The sequence below is a fragment of the Phyllostomus discolor genome, chromosome 1, assembly GCF_004126475.2.
Source record: "Phyllostomus discolor isolate MPI-MPIP mPhyDis1 chromosome 1, mPhyDis1.pri.v3, whole genome shotgun sequence".
Taxonomy (NCBI): Eukaryota; Metazoa; Chordata; class Mammalia; order Chiroptera; family Phyllostomidae; genus Phyllostomus; species Phyllostomus discolor.
The window spans coordinates 89,254,753-89,280,624 of record NC_040903.2 but is presented as its reverse complement, the minus strand read 5'-3'; the positions used below and the strand labels follow the sequence as shown (position 1 = coordinate 89,280,624).

Here is a 25,872-nt window from a genome sequence, read left to right as displayed (position 1 = left end):
GGCCTGGCCACCTATGTGGACAATTTGAATAACCATGAAAGGATGATATAAACACAAATCTCCCTTCTACTCCTAAGAATTCATAAAAGGTATCACAGTAATTACTACATATATTTATGTGTCATAATCTACCAAAGAGATAATGAAAACAGGAGAGAAAGAATCTATTACTTCAACAGAAAAAAATGTGTTAAGAACTATACATCTAGTACTATTTCAGACACCAAAGAGAATATAAGGAATCTTTCCTTCTCTTTGTGCATTCGATCCTTTGGAGTTTAATTTTTTTACATAGCTTCCTTCAGCTATATATTCTGCTAATTTAGAGAACTACATTCTTTGAAATCTGTAGTTTCAATAGCAATCTCTCTTCCAAGCCTCAAATCAATGTTATTTCAGGAGAAGGGAGGCTTAAAGTTGCCAGATAAAATGGATGACACCCAATTAAATTTGTTACAAACTTATGGGATAAACATATACCAAAAGAAGTGTTTATTGTTTATCTGACATTCAAATTGAGCTATGCTTCCTGTATTTTAATTTTGACAACCCTGTGGTGGATGTTGGGATGTGTTTTTGTTCTTTGTGTTTTCACCTCTGTATTTTCCCTTCTTCTAATTCTAAGCAGTAATCAGGCCCTAAGCAGTTGCTAATCTTAAGGATCTTTATAGGATATAAAGTATAAGCTGAAACTCAATGAAAAATTATGTGTATTGTTTAAAGAAGAGAGAGAGGACGATGATGGGAGAGTGACTTGAGGGATTTCCCTTAGACGGTAGGATATCAGAGACTGGCAGATCTTGCATTTATCAGGGGTAGTGCATTGCCTTGGAAGCTCTGGAGCAGAAGAATAGTGAGACTTTCAAGAGAATGATTTGGCTAAATGGTGTATCTAGGGAGGCAGTACTCATGACACCAAGGTTCTTGTCCACAATATCAGTTTGTATATCTTAGCAGTGAGTGGCATATCAAATCTGGGGTTTCTGTGTACCTTGAAGTAATAGGTGCTTCAGTGAAACTAGCGTTGGCTGCTGACTGCCGGGCTTTCCTTGATGCTTGGGCATCAGATAATATCAAGAACATGTGTACCAGGTTACAGTCTATGTAATCTGCATCAGATTACAGACTATAATTCAACTTCCCCAATGCACAGAAGTATGAAGACTTCGAGTCTAATAAAAAGTGATTTAACACATGTTCCACTCCTCCTCACTCTTCCTGGAAACAGACTGAAGTATAACCTGCAGCAAGATACCCTACCTCTTCTCATCCTCCTCCAAAAGAAGAGGAAACAGAAGCAGCCAGCTGACTAAAAAGGAAGTTCAGTTACAAAAATGAGCACATAATTAAGACCAAACATTCCGTTGATGCCAACACCACAGAAGGGAGTCACAAACTATAAGCAAACAGAAGAGTTTGCTGAGGAAAGAGATGTGCTAATCAATCAAAATGGGACTATAGAATATGCCAAATTAATAGCCTCAGAGACATCAGCAGATATTGTATACATGAAAAATTAACAGATAATAGGCATTAACATTTTGATTTTTGAAGTAAAAATCTAAATGGAAGAACTGAAAAACCCAATAAAAATCAGTTGAAGAGCTGGGAGAGTCAATCAAGGAATTATCTCAGAATTCAGCACAAAAAGGTAAAAGTAATGGAAAATATGAGAGAACAGGACTTTAACTTGCTTCCCTTAAGATAAAGGAACACAGTATGGTTTTAGAGATGCTGAACCCAATGCAATATAAAATCACCAGCATGATGCCTGAAGCTGTGCCTGCTGCCACCATGTCAATCCTGCTTCTTGCTGGCTTTTTTCTTTTGGTTTGGAATTATGAAGGCACATCCTCAATCCTCAACCCAACATACTGTCTGTTTTATGGGAATTGGGCCCTTTATTTCCCACTTCATTTTCCTGTGGATGGGGATTGTCAGTGCCTGCAACTACTACAACAGATGTACAGAGAATTCAGGAGAGCTTGGATATGTGGAGAGAAATGCTCATTATCAGCAAGTTTTCAAGTATGTTCCACATAATGAAGCACAGTCACTACATCTCCTGATTTGGCAGCAAACATGGGTTGCAGTGCATCAGCATGCATGAGAATGACATCATATTTAACAATAGTCCAGACCTTCGGTAAGTTGTTTGACCTTTCTTAACAAATGCTTTGTCTGGCCCCAACTTTGTGCACATGACAATTTCTGCTGAGTCTATTGTAAGACACCTGGACAGGTTGGAGGAGGTCAGAAATGAGTTGGACACTGTTGATATGCCCACCCTCATACAGGTGCATCATGCTGGATGCCTCTAATGTGCTCTTACTGGGGATCACCTTAAACAAAAACGAGACCGTAGTTAAAACCCAGGATTTGTTTTGATGCATGGCAAGTTCTCCTTCTCGAAACTGACATCTCCTTTAAGATTTCTTGGCTATATAAAAAGCAAGAAGAGCTTGTCAAGGATTTAAAAGATGCCATGGAAATTCTGATAAAAGAAAAAAGACAGGATTTTCACAGCAGACAAACTGGAAGACTGTATGGATTTTGCCACTGAGCTGATTTTTGCTGAGAAATGTGGTGACCTGACAAGAGAGAATGTGAACCAGTGCATCTTGGAAATGCTGATCACAGGGCCAGACATCATGCCTTTCCCTGTGTTCCTCATGTTATTTTTCATCGCAAGGCTCCCTAACCTTCAAGGGGTAATAATGAAGCAAACCAAGACTGCTGGTGGTGAAAGAGACATAAGGAAGGATGATATTCCAAAATTAAAAGTGCTGGAATATCTTACTATGAGAGCATGTGGTATCAGCCTGTCATGCACAAAGCTATACAGGGTGTTATCGTTGACAGTTACCCAGTGAAGAAGGGGACTAACATTATCCTGAATATTGAAAGAATGCATTGACTCAAGTTTCTCCCCAAGACTAATGAATTTACTCTTGAAAACTTTGCAAAGAATGTTCCTTACAGGTACTTCCAGCCATTTGGTTTTGGGCCCTGTAGCTGTGTGGGGAAGTACATCACCATGGTGATGATGAGAGTCATCCTGATTATACTTCTGAGACAGTGCAAGGTAAAAGAGGGTGGGCTGATAAGATGCAGAAAAACTTACTTGTCTGTGCACCCCAATGAGACTAACAACTTCCTGAATATAATTTTTATTCCAAGAATTTCAGACAAGATCCTTGAGTGCTGAAGGTTGGTCGGTGCCTACTCTGGAGCACTTCTCACCAGTAGTTTATAAGAAAATCGTTCAACTTTGCCAGGTAGTATCATCCTCATAGTGAACATTCAGTGGTATACAGCATTTTGATAGGCATACATACTTTCTAGGAGTTGTCAGCAAACCAGGAGACATTAGTCATCTTATCTTGTCCAAAGCGTAGAACCAGAGCAAGAGAAAACACAATGGCCAAGAGTTTGCAGGGAAAATGGTCAGTGAAGAAACTGCAGCCTTAAACACCCAATTCCACAAAACATGTTGGAAAACACAGGCCATCTGCAAAACTTACATCCAACTGCCCATGGGGTCTCCACTGCCCTGCCCCAAGAGCAGTTGAATGTCTGGGGCAGAAGAACCCAACTGCATTAGAAAGACAAGGCCAATTTCCAGGTGCCTACAGCCAAACACTTGCTAATTTGATTTAGTTTTCTGTGGGATTGGGGGTAAAGTGGGGATATAGGGGGATTTGGTGGGATATAGTACTCACAGTATTTGGAGAAATACAAATTCTGCACTTGACTTTTCCTATGAATTATATTCAATTAACTCTTGTTTATTCACATGTGACATGTCTGTAGCAAAAGTCAAATTGGAGGCTATCCTTTTTCAGTTTTCCAATGCATGCCTCAGCCACTTACCTCTGCTATAATAGACGTAGGTTCAGATAATACAGGGCAACTTAGTAATTATTCAAATAAAATATAATTGGGACCATATATCTACTATAGGAATAGAAAGTCACACAATGCATTTTAAATTGAAATGTTCTCCTTTATGTTTGCATTTTTGTGTGGCTCCATTAGTAGGGATGACCAAGAGAAAACTTTAAATAATGGTATCTGGTGACTTACAGCACCTCCATGATTTGGAGGAAGAGAAGTCCCTGATCCATGTCTAATTGTACAGCCCAGTGGGTTCAAACTTTTAAGGAGTGCTATTCCCATTGTGGTATCTTTCTCCCTTAACATTTCTCTCCTCTCTTATTATGACCCCAAATTCAAGGGCAACAGATTAGTAGAGAAAGTGCTCAGTGTAGAACTCCTGTAATCATTTATTCTGCCTCAGATTTAATAATTACAGTAGAGATTTAACAATTGTCTAGTTTGTTGAATCATTATCTGTAGCCATGGATAAAATGCACACCTTGGGATTAAATAGGTAGAGGGAATAATTTAGTTAATTTTTAATGCCACTTCTGTTATAGTATGATTGTATCAACTGAATATAATTTAAAGGCTGAAAAATTATCAAATGCAAACATAAATAAATAAATAAATTAAATAACAAAATGAGATATTTATTTCATACCACATTCATGGAATCAAATTTGGAAACTTTTGTGGTAGTCACTGATAGTTACTCACCTAAAATCACTTCTTCTCCCAAATTTATCCTTGTTGGCAGATTACCCTCTGCTACAGGATCTGAAATTGCTATTCTAGCATTCTAATAAGCTGGAATAATAAGGCTTATTGCTTCTAACAAGCCATAGGAATGTTACCCAAGCCAGGTCATTGATACCTGGAGAACGAGATTCCTTTCTGATTGAAACAAATAGACAAAAAATTCATACAAAAAGACACTGTCATTCTGTCTCCGTATTTGATTATAAGGATATATAATCTGGATTTGTGACAGCCATCTTTGATTATGAGGGGACAAACCTGAAAAAAAAATGATCTGAGGGATAAGCCTTAAGGAATAAGAAATAGAAAGATAGAAGGAGCTTGAGGGTATGAAGGGTATGATGATATCATTGAGTCATTGATTAGTCAATTCTGTAACTGTCCCACTTCAGAACTTTTGTTTTGTGAGACAATACATTTTTAAGACATAGTTGGTATTTTCCATTACTTGCAACTAAAAGAACCAAATGATGTTAATATATCACTACTATCATAGGTTGTGTTTTCTGGAAGCAGATGCTGAGGTACAGTTTAGGTACATGATGTTTATTAGGAACCAACAACTGTAAAAAGGAAGAGATAGGAAACAGAATTGGACAGAGGAAGAAGGTGAACTGGATGGGAGTTATGAAGCAAGTGCTGCTCATGAGAAAATCTTGCAATAGGTCACAATGGCCAGACATTTACACTCCTACCTCACTCAGTCACTGAGTGTAAGCTGCTCTGGGAGGGATTTGACTTTGGGCAAGGATGTCTCCATCACACACTTCCATATGTGATAGGCAAGACAGCTGGCTATTGACTTCTGACTATGTGCTCTATTGCTAATCAGCAAGTCCTCCCTTAAAGGATGATCTGGGTATCTTTATGTCCTCCTCAGCTATATGCATATGTACACACATAAATACATGCATATATACATGTATTCTACCTGCCAAGTCTATCTCCATTTTAATGTCTCAAATTAAATCAAATTTCAAATTTAATCAAAATTAAAATATGGATTTTTATATCAATGATGTAGGATTAACACCTCAAGTCATCTTTGATATCTTTTTTCTTGATTCTACCCAATCAGTGTGTAAGCCTAGTACTATCTTACCTTGATCTCCTCTTTTCTCCCCATTGTCATTGATGTCAACAAAATTCAAGCCTTCTTGTGCCACAACCAAGGCTAAAGTAATTTTGTTTCTGAACCCTTCAATTTATTCTTCTCAATATTATTACCAACTTGCATATCCTTGAGCCAAGTTCTGATCATGGTGTTGTTGTCCTTTGTGAACATCTTTCTTGGCCCTCCTCTATTTCTCTATTAAATTTTAACAAATTTCTTAGTTTGTCATCCCAGCCCTTTCAGGCTCTTGCCTTTAATTTATTTAACACAAACAATAAGTTTATCGGTAATTCCAATGTGATGCATTCTATTTTCTACCTCTCTGCCTTTCTTTGAGCTATGTTATTTTAGAAATCTCTTTCTTTACCTTTATTCATGACTTTAAATATTTCATCAGAGTCAAGCCTGACCCATCAGACCCATTGGTCATTATGCCCACCAGGACACACTAACTGAATTTCAGTCCAATTTTTGGTTACATATTCTGCCTTTTATTATGTTTTCAGGGCTGACTTACCCAAATAAGCACACTAAATAGGTGCTTAAGGCATGAGAAAACCACAACATGGCAGATTCACTATGTCACCATGATCTATACAGTCATTCTGCATTTAGGCCAAAAGTATATTAGCATCGGCACATACTATTCTTCTAACACTATAAATTTGGGGTTCAGCAACCTCTTCCTCATATAGGTTTCAAATATGTACCATGTGCTTCTTGCTTTATGTTTATGGTTATCCTTTGTAGGCATGAGATGCCATGGAAACTACTCAATGCTCACACATGAATAGCCCAAAATTGAGATGAAGTTCAAGTCTCATGAGTTAGAGTTGGTGCCGAGGGAAAAAAGAGGTTGAGTTGTGTACTATACTTGGACCTAACAACATGTGCCTTCCATTACCCAAGGCTGATCTAACTACTATTCCAGTTAAATGATCAATGTGCATGCAACATAAACCAATGTAAAGCATGAAATAGGACTTCATTCTTCCCGGAGACCAGCTAGCCCTTGGTGACAGGCTAGTTTCATCTGACTCTTTAACCTTTGAAAGGGCACGGATGAGTTCTTACATGAATTATTATGCACTCTCATTGTGGACTTCCAGTTCCTGTCTGCAGTGTCTCTTCTTGCACCATTATCCAAACATGAACATAATGCCTGGTCTATTAAAATAGTGTTCTCCACAACATCTTTGACCAACGACCCATTCTAAAGTGAAGGACATGTAACTTTAGGCTCCTGACTATAGCATTCACTTATTTCCCAGGTACCTTATAATCCAGAAAGTACTAGCCTGATAAAAAGTGGAAGAACCAATTAATGAAAGCTCATCAGAGATGCCAAGCAGAGGACAACACCTTGTGATATTGTGGTGTTATTTCCCGGGATGCACAATTATGTTCACTCACAGGAGGAGTGCAAGAGAATACAATATGAATTACACTGAAATAGAAGTTGTAATAGAGGTATCATCTGGCCTCTTTTTAGGCAAAGAAAGGAATTACTGTACTAGTGGGGTAATCAAATCTGATTACTATAAGGAGCTAAGGTTGTTGCTACACAATGAAGACAAGGAGGAGTATTTTGAACAGTGAATTAACTGTGGTGGCTCTTGGCACTCCTATGTCAACAAAAACCATGAATGGGTAATTGTAGCAACCACAGTTTGACAAGGGCAAGGCAACTCTAGGCTTAAACCTCTTGGGGATGAAGATCTGGGTCATCTCACTAGGCCAGCAGTCTAGGCCAGAAAGGGTGTCAGCTAAGAGGGAGGAAAACCTGAAAAGGGGGTATAATTAATGGAAGGAGATAATGAGTATCACTTACAGACTAGGAACTGATTGTAGAGATGGATACTGGAGCCTGTTTTGCTCTTTTTTTTTTAAGTTCCTTTAGAAGGTTAAAACTTTGTACCACCTTGATGAATTAGGCTGGCACTTCCTATCCCAGAAAGAATTGAGAGCATCTTTATCTTAGGAGAGACATTGATGTCATTAGGAGAAATGAATGGGTCAGAAAAGGAGTTCTTATTTATGTGACATCCTAGATTCATGCATTTGCTTTGCTTTTGGAAGTGTTAGCAGGAGCTTACATTATTCCCATGGTTGTGCAGCCAGCTAGCTGCTTCTGCCAGTACACACCTAGAGCCTGCCTTGCAGAAGGCTCCCCATGACACCTGCTGCTCTGATGCTTCCCTGATGCCACCATGACGTGAGATAGTGCAGGACTCACTTGACATTCATGCACGTGCAACCCCAAATTTGAAAGAGTAAATGCTCTATGGGAGGAGTTTGGATGAATGAAAGTTAAGAGTCAACAAATACTTTTCGATTTCAGCGATATCTGTTGCATTGGTAACTATGCTTCACCTTAGGGAAAATAAAGACACCTTCACAGACCCAGATATTTCATCCAAATGACTATATCTAACAGAAATACATATTTAAGCTCTTCAAATACATGTACAAGAATGTCCAGGGAAGGTCTATATGTATTCCACTGTAGGTATAAGCCACATTTTGTTTATCTTTTTATCTGTTTATGCATATTTGGGTTGCTTTCGCCTTTTGACCATTGTAAATATGCTCACTATAAACATAGATTTACAAATATCTGTTTGAGTTTCAGTTCAATTTATTTTATAATTTTCAATAGTGACAAGTTTATAGCTTAATTTTTTCCTTCTTTCAAGTTAAACTTCCACTGTAAGCCTTTAAATGTTTGTTTTATTTTCATTTCACTATACTTGACAATGTTCTTACTCACTGTGGTATCATTATGAAAAATTTAAATGTTGACAGCAATAATGCAACATCATTATATATTGTTGAAATTCTATCATTTCTTTCCCATATAAATTACTTCATTTTCCTCTTATGGCAAGTCTGCTTTGAGTTTACCATTTTCATTTTATTTTAATATCTTTCATTCTTTTGCTTAGAGAAAACAACTAATTATTGGCTAAGTGATTAATAACATATATTATGAGTAGAATTTCAAAACTGTTCCTGTACTGTTATGAAGGATATCCTGTGAAAGTGACAACAGAGCAGTGAGAGGAAGGTCAGGACTGGGAGACCAGTCACTCTAACGGAGGAGCACGGGTCATCAGCTGGGTTCTGGACAGTCAGAAGGTCATTTTTGGGGAACACTGGATTCACGCAAAGATCTTAAGAGTTAAATAGAGCAAGACATCAGGGAGCTCTTCAGCAGACTGTCACCCATACTAAGGGATATTTGGGTTGGTCTGACTGCATATAGCTCGGGGAAAATATTTTAGTCTCTGGAAAGGTTGGAGAATATGGCAAAAAACTAGTGGCTGGAATGTGCTATTGAGAAGGAACCAATCAAGAAATTTGAAATGAGTGACAAGAGAGTGATGATTTGTTGTCTGTCTCCCATTAGACCATAATAAGTCATACGAGGGCAGGAAATAATGTCTGAGCAAGACAAAAGCAAAGCTTATGAAACTTGAGCTCCTTTTATGTCCCTGTCCTGAAAATAGTATTTTCTAAAGATTGTGGAAGTGGGTTAAGTCTGCAGAGAGTGTTCAAGTGACTTTGTAATGAACATGAAACAACCATAGGGACAAATAATTAAGCATGCATAGTCTATTGCATGATATGTGTTCATTTTTTTGAAGATGTAGAACTTCAGGCTTAGCTAGATTTCTTTTCTTGCCCTCTATTTAAGTTTGGTTCTTTGTGAAGAATCTTTTCTAAAAACTTATTTTTTGATATATGACAGGAACATGCCCCCACTATTTTATATATTCATTAAGGGGTGTTAAGATTTAAATACTATGTTGAGTGTTAAGATTTAAATATAGCTATTTGAGAACAAACATATTTACTCTATATTTATCTACATAAAAAGGAAAAGACTTATGTAATTCACCACTTATCTATTTTATAGGATATGAAAGACAGGATATTTAGAATTAAAATTAGGAGCTTAAGAGCAAAAAGTAAGGGAGAAGAGAAGAGATGCTAAAAATATTGGCAATGGATTTAATAATAAAATATGGGACTCACTTAGATTTTTAAAATAGTGTTAACTCATGGAAACAAGCAAGATTCTCTCAGGCATAATATCCACTATTACAGTAAATGAGAAAAGAACTCAAGGTTCCACACAAGATACCAGAAAACTCTCAGTTGTCTATGGGAGATGTATGGACATCCAATGTGAAGAATACACTTACCAAGAGATTAAAGATGGAAAGTTCATGTTAGCAAACAAAACCAATTTTAGGTACTTTAAGAACAATAGCAGCCTCTGAGATTTTGACTTTACAGTTGTATATTTATAAGAAATTTATTAGACACTGTAGCAAATTACGTTATTGAAGAACTACTTGGAAAAAGTTGATGTTTTGCTTCAATATTTTAAAAAGTTAGGTCTTGTAATAGCCTGAGGGAAATGGGACTTCTGTAAGAATGAACACTCTGTCAGAGATCATGAAATAAAATTACCTCAGCTGGGTAGGAGGCAATAAAGAAAACAGCTAAAGATAGATGGAGAGAAAACATCATAGATATTTGAACAATCTCAGAAACTGTCTGAAAGAGCTACCTTTAACAGAAAAAAAACTACATTTTAAGCATTCTGCATAATCATATTGCAATTCTTTCTCCTATAAAAAGTCAGGAAAAATGTAAAAGAATTAAAAAGCTAAAAGTAATTCTAAAAAAGTCAATAGGTCATTTACTTTTCTGCTTATATTAGGAATGGTTAAATATTGAGGGTTAAAGAGAAAATAAATTGTTATTGAGAACATGTCTAAGGTTTTGATACCAGTTTGACAGAAAATCCAATTTAAGGCTAGAACATTTAATGTCCTAGATAAATTTTAACCTTAAGAAAAATTGTCAGGTTGACATAATGGTGTTCTGTTTGAGACCATAATTAAATTAGAAAGAGGTGAAACATAGGTGGAAACTTATACGAAATATAATCTACTTTACTTATACTGTATTTCTTAAGGCCTTCATATAAATTTGATTTCAATGTTAAATAGAATGTTACAGTTACCATAAAGATTTTAACACATTTTTATTATTTAAACTGGAAAAGAGTTGATTTTTCATCCATTTAACTTCATCTGTAGGAAACTGGCTCCTTAGACACACAGGATCACGTCTTCTATCCCAGGCCAGGCTTTTTATAACTACATGCAAGTTTACTAATATCTACTAAAACTATAATTTTAGCTTAAAGTTTTAAATATAGGGTCTGGAATGCAAAACAGTCTCTGGAAGGCTAATGTTAAATCATCCAATACATGTAGTTTAAGTGCACGTAGGATTTAAAAAGAAACTCCTCTTATCGATTCATTGGTAATTCTGCAAAGTCATCATGGGCTTTGAAACCCGCTCCGCTCTGCCCCTCCCTGACAGCAAGAGCCTGGGTAAGTTATACTGTCTTTCAGTGCTCGATTTCCAGTCAATGAAATGGGCTAACCACACTCACTCTCCCGGCTGTGTTAGGATTCAATAAAATCAGGTTAAAAACACTTTGCACAGTCTTAGTAGAGAGAGTATTCAGAAAATGACAGCTATTCTCACCATATGTCTACACAGGGGCTTTTGAATAGCTACATTGTTAATGTTTAGACAGAATCCACCATTTTACAAGGAATCTAGTATCTGTTACTTGTATGTATCCGTAGATCTAATTTATTCTTCAAAAGAGAAAAACTAATGAGTCCATGTGGGTCTCAGCATCACATCAGCACAAGCCTGATTTTCATTCTGCATTTCTGCCTCTCACCGGACCCAAGGCTACCCCAGAACAGTCCGTCTTTTTCAAGACTGTTAGAGACATAATTCTCACTTACTAATTTGCTCTGTAGACCTATTCATAAGGTGACTGAACTTTTATTGGCTCCACAGTTTTTCATACATCGAGACAAGTTTTAACCATATTGAAATATAACATGTAAGGTCAACATTTGCCTATAAATACTTTGCAGTCATTTATATTTTCTTGTCAATTCGGGTGTAGTTTATATGCAACTCTGATACTCTACCTCTTTTTCTCGTTATGCAAGTTGAGATGGTTCCCAAAACAACTTTAATGTACTGTACTTTTGATTCCTAACCCAAATTTTTGTTTTTGCCCTTTCCCCAAATTTTTCCTCTGCACCCCCTGAAGCCCTCATGCCAGGGCAAATTCCTCTACATATGTGTCCTTTTCATAATTCATTCTCTGAAGTACTTGGCTTTAAAAAGAATATAATTCTTCTGATGTTCATACTACATCCCTTTTTTATATACCCTCATGTTCTCATATCTCAGAGTTCTTGACTTCCATTGCTGTCTATATGCAACTATGCCAAATTCTACTACAAGATTGTTCTTGGAGGCTATTATTGACAATTGTTGAATTGTTGACAATTGTTGAACTGTAGCAATTGTTGACTTTTGGCTCACAGTTTTGCCTTACAGCCCAAATGCTACTGACACTCTTGATACTTTCTATATCCATTTTTTCTTCTAGACTGGCATTCACAAGTTAGGCATGATCACAAGCTTTATTTTCTTAGCAGCAATTCTGCCATTTGATTAATTGTCTATATATCCTTTCTCTGCTTTTCCAAGTATATGACCACCCAATAGCTTCCATGTTTCAACTTACATAGGACATAGTTTCTCAGTTAGAATGTCAAAGCCCTAATAGAGACAACATGACTGTCTCAACTTTGATAAAGCAACACTAATGGTACATTGGGTTACTGTGGGAGTGGAGGTGGAGTGGGCAGAGTCCTGTAGTACAGAAGGGATGCAGTTTCAGAGATAGATGGTTCTGACGGAGAAAGGTAACTCAAGCATTATGCTACAGTGTCACTACTTTGCTTTACAATCTTTCATTATATGCTATCTGTGCCCTTCAAGAAAATTCTAAATTTCTCAGTGAAAAATCCAAGTTCCATTATGATCTGACCACTGCTTCTCTGTCTGGCTGTATCGCTTTCTTTTCCACCTCCTTTCATTCTGCTTTTCAGCAATACTAATGTCTTTTGGGTTTCTGAACACAATGAGATTTCCCTTGCTTTGTGATTTTCCCTTGTTTACCTAATGCCTAATAATTTTTATCTCCCTTGTTTGCACTACAAGTCCCTCCTTTTCCCTGTATCCATATTTCAGGTGAGGTCTTTTGAAAGCCTTTAATAAATACTCCTCTTTCTCCTCAGGCGGAAGATATCCGTCCCTAGCACTCTTAGCACTTGTGCACTTTCTGTCACATCTGCTGCCACGTAACACTGTGCTTTCTGATTTTCTGTCTCTCTCAGGCCATATCTTGTTCTCCATTTGCTTGTAAGCTGTTCAAGGGTAATGACTTTGTTTTGTAATTTTTTTGTGATATCTAGTGTCTATCAAAGTATCTGGTATTTATTATACTCTCAGCAAATGTTTGTTGAAAGGAATAAAGAAAAAAGAAGTAGAATGACACATTATAGTTATTTTATCATCAATTGTTAGAAATTGGTAATATCTGGTATAATTTATGTGAGTTGAAATATTTCTGTCTCAGGAGACTATAAAATAAGCATAACAAATAGTTGTAAATATGGTCCTCCCTAAACTGTTTACATAGTACGTAAATAAAATAAACAGCTTTATTTTCTGCCAAAGTCTACTTTGAAGTGTTCTTTAAGATGTGCAACTTAAATAACCCAATCACATTGTCCAGGGAATTAGGGCCAATATATCAAATATCTTCCCACTCAGACATTTGCTTGACTTTGAAAATGTAATGGTGTCTATAGAAATCCAAATTTAGTTGATGAACAGTTACTTTAGTAACTTACCATCAGAATCAAATTTTTTGGAGAACGTATTCTGTGATCACTAAGAACTGGACCAAGAGTATAAAGTCATTCCCAATATTGTTATGTACTAAGAAAATAAATACACACGAGTTTTGCTCCATAATTTTCCAGAGGAAAAAACAGTAGTTTAAATGTCATATATTAAATAAAATTTTAAATAGATATTGATAGATGTAAATACATAACAATAGTTATTAAATATTTATCTATGCAGCACAATTACTTCTTTGGCTTGTATTAAAAAAGTGTTTTGCAGAAACACTTTTTCCAATGTAATAAATCATTGTCCAATTTACCACCAATCTAAATCTCTGACCTCCTATGGAGAACCTGGCATTTCTTCCTTCTCTACTCTACCTCAGGTGCCTGGTATTTCCAACACTGGTTTTTCCTTCTTTGGAATACAATCCTTGTTCCATCATTCTTGCTGTGTGGCAGTCAGAAGTGTCTAGACTGTGACTAGTCTAGCCAGGGTCCAATGAGAACAATCATCCCATCAATTCAACACCGTAGCCTTAACTTTACTAATGTTAAGCCTGTATCAATATCACTCAGAGGGCCACTAGGTTTTTATCATTTTATTTTAAATATACTTCCGCACTGTTGTTTTGGTCATCTCGTTCATCTCCTACACTAACTGGCATCACCTATTTGCTATTATCGCTCCTGTCTTACCTATATTTTTTCTGTTTTTCCTTTTGACGTGCAAAATGGCATAATCTATGAGATTTCTGCCAAAGAAAGGATTTAAGAAGTATTATGAGAATTCTGTAATTGTCCAGCGAGAATTTGACTTGGAAGGTCAAGGATGTAGCCATGTGTGCCAAGGCACAATAACCCATCTATTCTCTCATGCCAACTCAGCTACAAAAGGACTGCTTCATGGGTAGCTGACACTGTGGGAGTGACAGGCATTTGTGTAATCACATCTTTTACTCACTAATTTATACCAAAAATGACAGTAAATTGGCAAAGGTGAAGCAAATATTCTAACCAAAAGCAAATGAAGCAGGAGGAGGTACAAAACAAAAGGTGAAGAAAACATCCTTAATTCAGAGCTAGGCTGGCTATCTTGCTAACCAGCCACTTGTGTTCTGCTTTGCTAAACTGTCATCTCTACATCCACAAAAATTGGTCAATGTCTCTTCACTCTTTCTGGTGCTAGCAGAGATGAGCAGAACTAGTGAAGGTTCAGTTGTGCCCAGTCTTGGTAAACAAACAGACAAAGAAATAAACAAGTAAAACGCAGAACAAATGATAGATAATGTGGCTACAATCCTACTGTATGAAGGGAAAATACTCAGTGAAGATACTATAGAAAATATTTTATGTATTACTTTTTTGTGTGTGTCTATAAGTAATTACGGCAATCTTTTCAAATAAAAATGATAAGGAAAAACTGTAATTTTCAGGATTAGTCTTCTCTTTTAAGAAATAAACTAGTAAGTAAAGAGAGAATTCTACATGTTTTAGTAGAGGTATCATTTCATAATTATTTCTGGAAACATACTTTTTTCCCAAGCAGTTTAATGTATAGATAAATCTGGCATCTTTATTATTTGCCTAGACAAAATGTTCTACAATAAATGTACATAATCTATGATACATGTGTACCCATGTCATGCATATTTATTCAAAAAACATCTGATAAACTAGAAGTTTCTTTATTTAAAATTTTACATTTATAAAGTTCCTTTTTCAGTGTACAGCATGTGTAAGAAGTATACATTGATGGCCTTGCCATGTACAAGACGTTATGTACAAAGCATTTAATAATGACTACAGAATTCATTGTCTACTAATGAAAAGGTGACTTACAGGCATTCTTCATTTAATGTTATTTGATAAATGTTATTGGAATATAAAGCTATTTATTTCTGAAACACTTCTTAACTAAAATGTTGGTAAATATATAAACAGTCTATGATGGTACACTACCAGTATATGTGTATGTATATGTATTTTTGCTATTTTCTCAGTCCCATCCAATCTGACTGTGTCAGTATTAGAACAGAAAAATTTGAATGTAGATACACATGGATGGAAGACAGTCATGGGAACACAGAGGCAGAGACGGGAGTTATGCTGCCACATAGTAGAGAATGCCTGGGACTACCAGGGGCTGAAAGAGAAATATTCTTTCCTAGGATTTGTAGAGAATATTTCCCTGGCAAAATCTTGACTTTATACTTCCAACCTCCTTAACTCTGAGACAATAAGTTACTATTGTTTTAGACAATCTAGTTATGGTATGTTTCTTAAGCAGGTCTAAGCAACTAATATGTCCAGCTAAATAGCATATGCATTCACAAATAACCAATGTGATGGAAAAAGATAGGGAGTACTATAGGAATGTACATAGGCAGTACTTTCGCAATACAAGCAGCAGAGGTAATTCATAATGAGAAATCAGGACAGACTTCAAGATAGGTGTGACATTTGCAGTTGACTTTGAAGGAAAGATAGCATTCTAAATTGAAGAAAATGTCAGCTCTTGCCCTTTGTCAGCAATAGGCATTAATGCTTCCTTCCAAGGGCTCCATACCACTCATTTCCTGAGATTATCCTGACTAAATGTGAGCAAATACTAAAAGTACTATTTCCAGGAGAAGGTGCGGTATGGAGTTGAACTTATTTCCTAAGCCACACTGCGTGGAATGTGCTGTGGGCTCCTGTGAAATTATTAAGTTTTCTGGAGCAGCCTTCCCTCGTATCCTTGACTTGATCCTATAACAGGACTTTGTCTTGGTTTCTTGAGTTGTGATTCATCTCCACTACCAAGTCAAAAGTCCTTCTCTGAATTCTAATTAAGTTGTCTGGGCATCAGACACCTTATGTAATTTTTGATAGACTTTTCAACTAAGAATTGGATCTCTTTTTCTCATACCTCTATGTTTTCTGGAAGAATTCTACTCTAAACCAGGTTAGGGTCAGTCATAATGCCTAGTGCTGAACACCAACTTTGTGAACAATACACTTACCCTGCCCGTGGTGGTCAGAATAATGGTCCCCTAATGATGTCTCTGTCCTTATCACTGGAATTGGTCAGTGCATTTTGTTCCATGACAAGGGATAGTTAAGGCTGAATATGGAAGTAAGGTTTCTAATCTCCTGGCCACAAAATGGGAAGATTATCCTAGATTTATTCAGGTGAGCCCAATGTAATCACAAAGGTCCTTATAAGTGAAAGAGGGAAGGAAAGTTGGTGTCAGACTGACACAGCACTAGAAAGATTTGACTGGTCATTGCTGGGCTGGACAATGGGATGGAACCATAAGTCAAGGAACCCAAGTGGCCTCTAGAAGCTGGGGAAAGGCAAGGAGATAGATTCTACCCTAGGCTCTTTAAGAGGAATACAGCCTTCCTGTCACCTTGATTTGAGATCACTGGCATACATTTCAGGTTCTGGCCTCTTGAGCTATAGCATGAACAGTGTATTTGTGTTTTTTTAAGCTACTTTTTTTGTGGTAATTCGCTGCTGTGGCACTAGAAAAAAACACACTGCCCTTTCACAAAACAGAACTTAGACTAGCGAAGCTAGCTTCTTTAGAGTATAAATTATCATGTTCCTTTAGTTTCCTGAAATAGGGAAAAAATAATTTGTGGTTCATACCATGGCCTTTGGAATCTAACAAGGTCAAGGGTAAAATTCAGCCTCATTAATTAATGGTTTAATGACCCCTAACAAATGACTTGATTTTTTTGGTGCTCAGTATCATTATCTGTTTAATGAGGATAATACTTTTCTCATCAGGTTGGTTTGAAAATTAATTTAAATAATGTATGTAAAATACTTTTCTCAGTGTGTGAAAAATGTTATGAATTATTCAAGATTCCTATGCCTTTGGTTCCAGAGGTAGGGTCTCCTGTCAGATTAACATAGTGATATCAGGTAACATGAGGAGAAAAGTAGTTTGAAGCCATGTCAGAAAGTGTCTTTCATCACATACTGATCAAGGAACTGTGATTTAATTTGATAAGCAAGGGGTTGTCATTTAAATTTAAAATTCTTCTGGTTTCAAAAAGAATTTGTCTAAGTAGAACATATAGACATTTACAGGTATAAAGAAAAAAGTGAAACATCATATTGATGCCAAAAATGAGGTCTAAGAGTCAATGTTTCATTGGAAAATGTGAAGAAAACTATCCAATAGTCATAAAGCAGATTGATCTCAACTAAAAAACACAATAGTTAGAAGACTCGTTTTCTTCTGGAAACATCTGGTCAACCTACCTGAAAGCAGCTATTAGTACCCGCATCTGCCCCTCATGTTTAGAAACATGCTATCAACAACTTGAAAATATCTTGTTTATGTATTTTTTCAAAGGTCTTTCGAAGAATTTCTTCTTCCATGTTTCATGGTATTCCCTCACTAATACTGTTTGCATCTATTGGAGTGGGGGACCCATTGGGGTAAATAAATGAAAGGCAAACTGGTGGTGTTTAATGTGCACTTAGGAGATATAACCTTCTCCCAATAAATCACCACAGGTAGGGACAGAAAGAGGATTAACTTTAAGAACAATATTAGCAAATATTGTATACATAATGAATTGCAGATTTTCATCTTCAGTATTTTAAAGTGTCAAAGAGCTAAACAATGTGGAGAGAAAAAATTACAAATTGTAGGTCAAAATAATCACACGTAGATGGATCTCTGTTACTAAGTTTAATTGTGTCCCCCCAAAGTAGGCCTATGTTGAAGCCTTAACCTCATTACCCCTAAATGTGACCTTATTTGCAACAACCTTAACAGGATTCTTATAGATATAATTAGTTAATACAAGGTCATGCTGAGGCAAACTGGGCACCAATTGAATATGACTTATGAAAGAAGAGATGTGTACAGCAAAATAAAGTGAAGGAAACAGTCAGATAAAAAGGCCAGTTCAGACTAAGTTCAGTGTATCCCACAGGGAACTTTGGAAGGTAAATGGTATATATCCTACCTTAAGGCAAGGGGACTGTTCTTTTTTGTATTCCCAAATGGATCCTATGTCTTCTTGGATGAGCCATGAGTGATCTGATGAGAAGGAGGCAGTTGTTTGTAATTAGCAGTCAATACTCCCAGCATCTGGGAACTGGGTACAAGATCTAGTAATGGGAACCTGGGAAGGACACCACTGTTCTCTAATACAGTGGACACAGGAATAGAGATTAAAAATTTAACTTAATAAGTATTGGCATTCATTGACATTAGAAAAATTGTGAGAACATAATAAGCAAAGACAAAATAAAATAAAAATTATCTTGACTTAAAAAAATTAAAATCTGCATCATACACAATTTTAAAGGGCTAAATGAATTCCAAGAGAGACATTTGGAAATAGAATCTAACTAAAATATTCTAGCAATTTTTTAAAATATAAAAGACAAATACAATCTATAAGCCCTTAGGAAGAGAAAAAGATTCTATTTACCCAAAAGTGAATGGAAATCTGACTGATCTCAGAATTCTAAGATATGCATCAAAGGACAATGAAACAGCATCAGAATCTAAGGGTCTCTTTAGAGTGCTCTTGTCTACTTAGTCTAACACTGTTATCTTCTATATACAGCTGCCCCTTGGTATCTGTGAAAAACTGGTTCCAAGGCACCCCAAGAATACCAAAATCCAGTGATGCTCAAGTCTCTCATATAAATTGGTAGAGTACTTGCATATAACCTATGCACACCCTCCTGTATACTTGAAATAATCTCTGTATTATTTCTTATAATACCTATTATAAGAATTATTACTCTGTATTATTCCTTATGATACCTAATACAATGTAAATATAAGTGTAATTATTATACTGTATTATTCAAGGAATTCTGGTAAGAAAAAAGTTTGTATGTGTTCAGTAAGATGCAATCACTGTAGTCCTAGCTACATAGGTTACATCAAAATAACATTTAAAAATATTTTTACTCTGTGGTTGATTGAACATGTGGATACAGAACCCACAGATAAAGGGGGCTGACTGTACTGTCCAACATATTTAAAATATTATAAAATATACCCTGTAAATCACATGTATTACTTGGATGCTGTTGTCAACAACAACTGCAGCAACAACAAAAATTCACAGTGGCATGCATAGTAAAATAACAAAATATGCAGAAGTATTGTGAATCTTAGATTGGATGATTCAGTGCCTCAGTAACATCAAGAACTCAAATCCTGTTCCTTTGTCTCCTGCCATCCTGTTTTATTCTTAGTCTAATTTCCATCTGAGATACAAGATTGGTGTCCCAGGTGAAGAAAAGAGATTTCTCCCTGCACATCTATTACAGGCACAGAATCATCTCCCAGAAGCTTTTCCAATACTTCCACATTTTGTTGACTGAAATCAAGCCAGGTGCATTTTATTCTTTCTTTATAAACCTATTATTTTTAAGAGAAATATGAGATTACTATAATTTATTTAAACCAAGAATGGTGCATGCCTGAACGAAATTAGGTTTCTTAAAAAAAGATTGTTGGGGAGGCATGGTAAGATGAGAGTAGGAAACCAACAATCTCTGACAGATTGTCTTTCTTGAAAAAGATACATGTGCTCTCTTTTAACTGAGCAAGAAATAAGTAATTTAAAATCTAAAAAATATAAAGACATTAGTTAGAAAAGCTGAAAGCTCTTTTTCTATTCACTGTGGACCAAGGCTAAATTACTCAGTTTGGTTACACCTTGACAAGTAGATGCTCATTTAGTTTTTCTTTTTTATTTAAAAAATGTTTACTGAGCATATGATATGCCAGACATTATACGAGGTGTTAGGAACACAACAATAGGTCAATCATGCAAGCTTACTGTGTTGCTTGCCTCTCATACATCCTGTTGCTGAAGGAGGGATTCTTGCCCTAGGATTATAGGGATGGCTGAACACATGGCACCTGGACAGAGAGATCAACACTAATTTTCAGTCACATGTGGGGTGGGGAGGACACCATATGCCTTGATGAGCCTCACAGAGTTTGCACTCAACAATGAACAGGCAGGGGCCCTAAAAGGCAGATTTTGTAGTAGCAAGAGCATGAGGTGCCCTCTGATTTTTGTGGAAGGATGCAGCTGGCCAGTTTGGATCATTGCACAGGCTGGCAGAGAAGAAGCCCAATACTCAGAGATTAGCAGGCACCATGCCTGGTTCCAGTGATAAGGGGTTGTTTGGCTAGAGATTGTTATCTACAGGGACACAATGGGAAGGTGAACTTGAGGTTATGTCTTTAGAAGCCTTCCAAGTTTCAGATGTCAAGACAGCACATGATATTATCTTTAGGCCTTATGCCAGACTCCTTCTTATATATAATACTTTTCCTGTGCTATATGCTCCACATAATAACTTTATGCATTAATACTGTGTTCAGATAATACATTCTAATTAAAATTTTGTTTTTATTATCTTTCTTGAGGGTTTTTTTTTTTGCATCTTTTGGGAGGTGTCTGTAACATCTGGAAATTTCTCAGCTATTATTTGGTAAATATTGTTTCTGTCCTATCCTTCCTCACCTCTCCCTGTCGGATTCCAATTCCATGTATACTAGGTTTTTCCTTTTCAAAATTCTACAACTTTTATACTCTTTGTTTTGTTTTTATAATTTTTACCCATCTTAACTGAATTCTAGATAATCTCTTAAATTTTACTTGCAGTTCACTAATTCTATCTTCAACTGTGTTTATCTAAATTTCATTAGTGTGCTTGTGTAAATTTACCTAAGTTTTAATTGTGCCCATTGAGATTTTAATTTCAGGTATTGTCTTTTTTCAAGTCTACAACTTTAGTTAGTTCTTTTTCAAATTTGCTATGTCACCTTTTTAATTTTTTATACCCTGCAAACATTTTCTAGCTCTTTTATTTAAAAAAAATTAGAAGCATAGTTGTCTTATACTCTGTGTTAGATAATTTCAGTAGCTGAGGTGCTTGTGAGTTTGTTTTTATTGCCTGTTTCTTTGGTTCTCACTCACAGTGAATGCCTTGTTTCCCCATGTGTTTTGCTACCCTCGACAGCAAATTATTTTGAAAATTATTTTGGAGGAATAATTTGAGACTCAGGATGATTATACATCCCTCCAGAGAGGATCTTTGTGACTTCTGCCAGCCTTTGGGAGAGTACCAATCCAGGATCAATTTATGTTTGAATTCCATCTTGTGGTCACCCAATGACCCAGGAGACAGGGAACGAAGGCTGGTTTACTCCTGGCTCAGTCTCACGGTGAAGGTGCAGCCCCATGGGGTCTCATTTTAAAGTGATTGTACTGAAGCCTGCAAAACTTTATCTTGGTGAGCTCAGGATTTCTTTTTTTCTTTCTTTTTTTCCCCAGAACCCTACCATGCCACTAAGGCCATAGTTCAGTTTCACAACTACCACTCCCAATTGGACAAACAACCTTGGGGCAAAAGAGATTTGCATTCTAGGCTTCCTGCCTCCAGCTTCTTGTTTTCTCCCAGGCTTTGTTTGGGTAAAGCACCTAGATTTTGAGTGGTCAAATGTAAATACACGCTTGTTTTTTACTTGTCTGGTTTTAGGTTTTTTTTGTTTTACTTTTATTTGACATTACCCCCAGCTCTTGGTTCTAATTACTCAATTCACTATTTTAAGGTAAAATCCCTTTATTTCATAATTGACAGAGTTTGTACTATATTTGAAAACATTTGAATAATTACTGGTTCTACTGTGTTTCAGCCTTTCCCCAGCAAGTGTCATTATTTATACTTTTAGGATACAATTGGGGGGTTATAAACAAATCTTTCCCCTTCCTCAAGAATAAACTTTGAAGAAAAAAGCAATGGCTATTTGTATGACTAAGAAACTCAGTAATGATTGAGTTTTTGGTACTGTTGAAAAATTATACTGAACCTTCAAAGCATTTTTGTTCGTGTGTTTCTATTTAATTGGTGATGGCTAAAAGAAATGCAGGGGTAGACACTATTTGTCAATTAAACCGTTCTAGTTTATTTTTATTCAGCTAGGAACTATTACTATTTTTATTTTATTCTAGTTAAAATTTGTATGTATTACCTCAAACATATATTCTTTAATAACTCAGAGTAAAGATTTCTAGGGATGCATTAAAATATTTTAGTATTTATTATTTATTTTTCTTGCAGAGTAGAATTCTTGGTGTTTTTCCTTCTTGTCCTTGCAGTTTTTCAATATTTCTCTAATTTTCTTCATATTGTTTTTACTGCTCTGACACACAATTTTACATTAAAAGCATTGTGCAGGCTGTCTTGCCATGATCACAATCACATAAACAAAAAGTAAAACTTTGAGGAAGAAAAACATGAAATGTTACTACTGTTTAACTCTGCATGTGGTGATTTGCTGTCTTATTTTTACTGTGTATTTTTTCTTAATTTTTTTATGTCTCCAGGTTTTCTCTAAAAAACACTTATTAGTACCTTCATGGAAAAGAATAATTAGCAAAACCCACAATTCTAAATACACTAATAATATACTCACTAATACACTTGAACAAGATTTCTTTAAATTTATAGGAATAGAGGTAAACATTGTCTTGGAGAACCTCGTATGGCTGTGACATTATGTTAGTTGGGAGGTGTTGATTCTCAAAGGCACTGTGTGTCTGCCGCACTGAAAAGGAAGGTCAGATACAGGGGCCACAGTGAAGGTAACTTCAGCAATACATGACCAATTATTAGGTTTAAATAGAAAGAGGAATCGGGATACTTACTTGGTTTGAGGACAGGATGGCCATTTTAAGATATAAAGGATAAGGAAAGTGATCAAAAAGGGTTGCACCTGAACTGCCCTTTGAATATCAGGTATGCTTTAAGTTTTCCCCATTTGTAGGTGTGATGAGTTAGTCCATCACTAAGGACTCATTTTGCACACAAATGTTGTATTAATTTGCTAGGGCTGCCATAACAAAATACCACAAATTCTGCATAGTTTAAACAACAGAAATTTATTTTCTCACAGTTCTGGAGGCTAGAAGTCCAAGATCAAAGTGTTATATGGTTTTGTTTCTTCTGAGGCCTCCTTGGCTTACAAGTAGACCCCTTTTCCCTTTGTTTTCACATGGTGCTTCCTCTGAGCACAAACATTCCTGATGTTTCTCAGTATGTTCAAATATCCTGTTCTTATTAGGACACCAGTCATATTGGACTAAGGCCCACCCTAATGACTTCATTTTAATTTACTTAATTGCCTTATCTTCAAATTAAGTGACATCCTGAAGTATTTGGGGTTAAACTTCAGCATAACAATTTAAAAACACAATGCAGTCTATAATAAAAATGTTACATTTATGCAAAAACATGAATGAAGATTGGTATGCCCAGCAGTGTTGTTACTGAACAGAAATGGAGGTTCTGCTGCCTGCCGCCACTGTCTAGGTAAATTCTGGAGGCAGAGGTTTGGTGTAAAAGGAAAGGAGTCTTTTATTCAAAAGCTACACAATTTTGTAAGAATGGCAGTTTTCTGTCTCAGAGCCCATCCCCTTAAGACACCCAGAGAAAATCCCCACCATCCTCTGCCAGACCAGTCCAAGGCTGTATGTAGAGTTCCTTTTCCCATTTAAAAATACCATCCTTTGGGAAATGCATACTTGCATTCAGGTGGCTTAGCTTGTCTAGCTTCAGACATCTTTCTGGAGTCTATGCATGCGAAGTCCATGCCACCAGCCACAACCCCACTTCCTGTGCTGGGGGACACAGAACCACTGCCTGGTCATGTGGTCTCTGGTCATCTGGTCACAGGGCCTGCCCTCCTGCTAACACTCAGGTCTCTCAAGGAGCAACTGCAAGAAAGGAGAAGGCACATGTTTCTCCCTTCCCTCTTTTTAAATCTCCCAGCCCAACCTTCCAAGAGCTCTGAAAGGATTCAGCTCCCTAGCTAATCCTGTCCTTTTTCCTTACTAGACTGGCAGGTCTGCATCTCCCCCTGCTGTATCTCCCCTTGCTGCCATATTGCTGTAGGGAGTAAGAGGGTTTTTCACTCCATCACTCACCCTGCCATCCTTTAGAGACTTTGTGCAGGGACCTCTCCTGCTTCATCTCTACCTGGGGCAGAGAAATCTGTTATTGTGCATTGCATTAGGTTAGTTACTCAGGCAATGCAAGATTGTTTACCCTTTACCCAAGGAACACAGCCTCTCCTGCTTGTCTCAGGGTCCCTTTGCCCTGCCCAGATATCTGGCCGAGTCTACCTGTATCAATACATTGCATATAACTTAGTAAGTTTAATATGTTCAAAGAATTAAATGTAATAATAATTTTAAGATTAGCATTTTTGTAAATTATTATGATTTAAGCCAAGTTGCAAAACTAAGAAGTAGGAAATGCTAACTAAATTGCAATCTCAACTTTCTTTAACATAAATAGACATATATCTATACATAAAAACAGAAGGGAACAAATGAGAATAATAGTGGCTATTTCTGACTTGTGAAATTCCAGAGTATTTTTATATTCTCATATACACTGCTTGCATTTTCAAAGTCTCTACATTAAGACACATCACTTACATAATAAAAAATATTGAATTATTAAAGGGAAGACAGACTGATTTTTTATCAGTATTAGTCTGTGGTTGAGATCAACAAAGAACAATTTAGTATAATTTAGGCAAAAATAGAATTTACAAAGAGGCTATTCTGGTACTTACTAAATCAAACAGGATGGTGTAAGACCATGCCATAGGAAGATCAAGAGTTAAGGCAACTCTGGGAAGTTTGGACAGCTGGAAATGGCTGGCAATTTTATCAATGAGTCACAGCTTAGATGTCTGATCTCTGACTGCATTCTCTATCGTGGTGCCATTCTGTTCAAAAGAGTCTGATGAGGGGTTCTGCCTGTGGTAGTTGTGTGGACATTTTGATTGGCAGTTCCACTAATAGAAAAAAAAAACACTGGGGAGAAAAATTTCCTCAAAATGAAATCAGGGTGATGTTACCAAGGAAAGGAAGGGAAAGACTACCACTATAGATCCCCATTACAGAATTAAAGCAAGAAACCTATTTAAAATCTATATCATATAGCCACAATTAGATTCTAATTTCAGTAGACCACAAAGAAACATTGTCTTTATTATGCACCATATTGATATTGAATTTCACTTGAATATTTGAGTGTCATCTGGTGTGAATTCTAAATAATTATTTATCAGATATTTGAATTATTAAAATGTGTATGTCATACATAGATTCTCAGTATGACGTTTTTGTGAATCCACAATTTTCTCAAAATAAAATAATTAATTTAAAAATGCCTGTGATATTTTGTTACTTTTGTTATTATTTTTAAAATATATGATCCAAAATTTTTATTTTGTGTCC

The 25,872-nt window shown here is 36.3% G+C and overlaps 1 pseudogene; it reads left to right on the top strand.

Moving 5' to 3' along the window:
* The first annotated feature begins 1,714 nt into the window (after nucleotides 1-1,714).
* LOC114493343 lies at nucleotides 1,715-3,208 on the top strand (annotated as a pseudogene).
* Nucleotides 3,209-25,872: the final 22,664 nt, after the last annotated feature.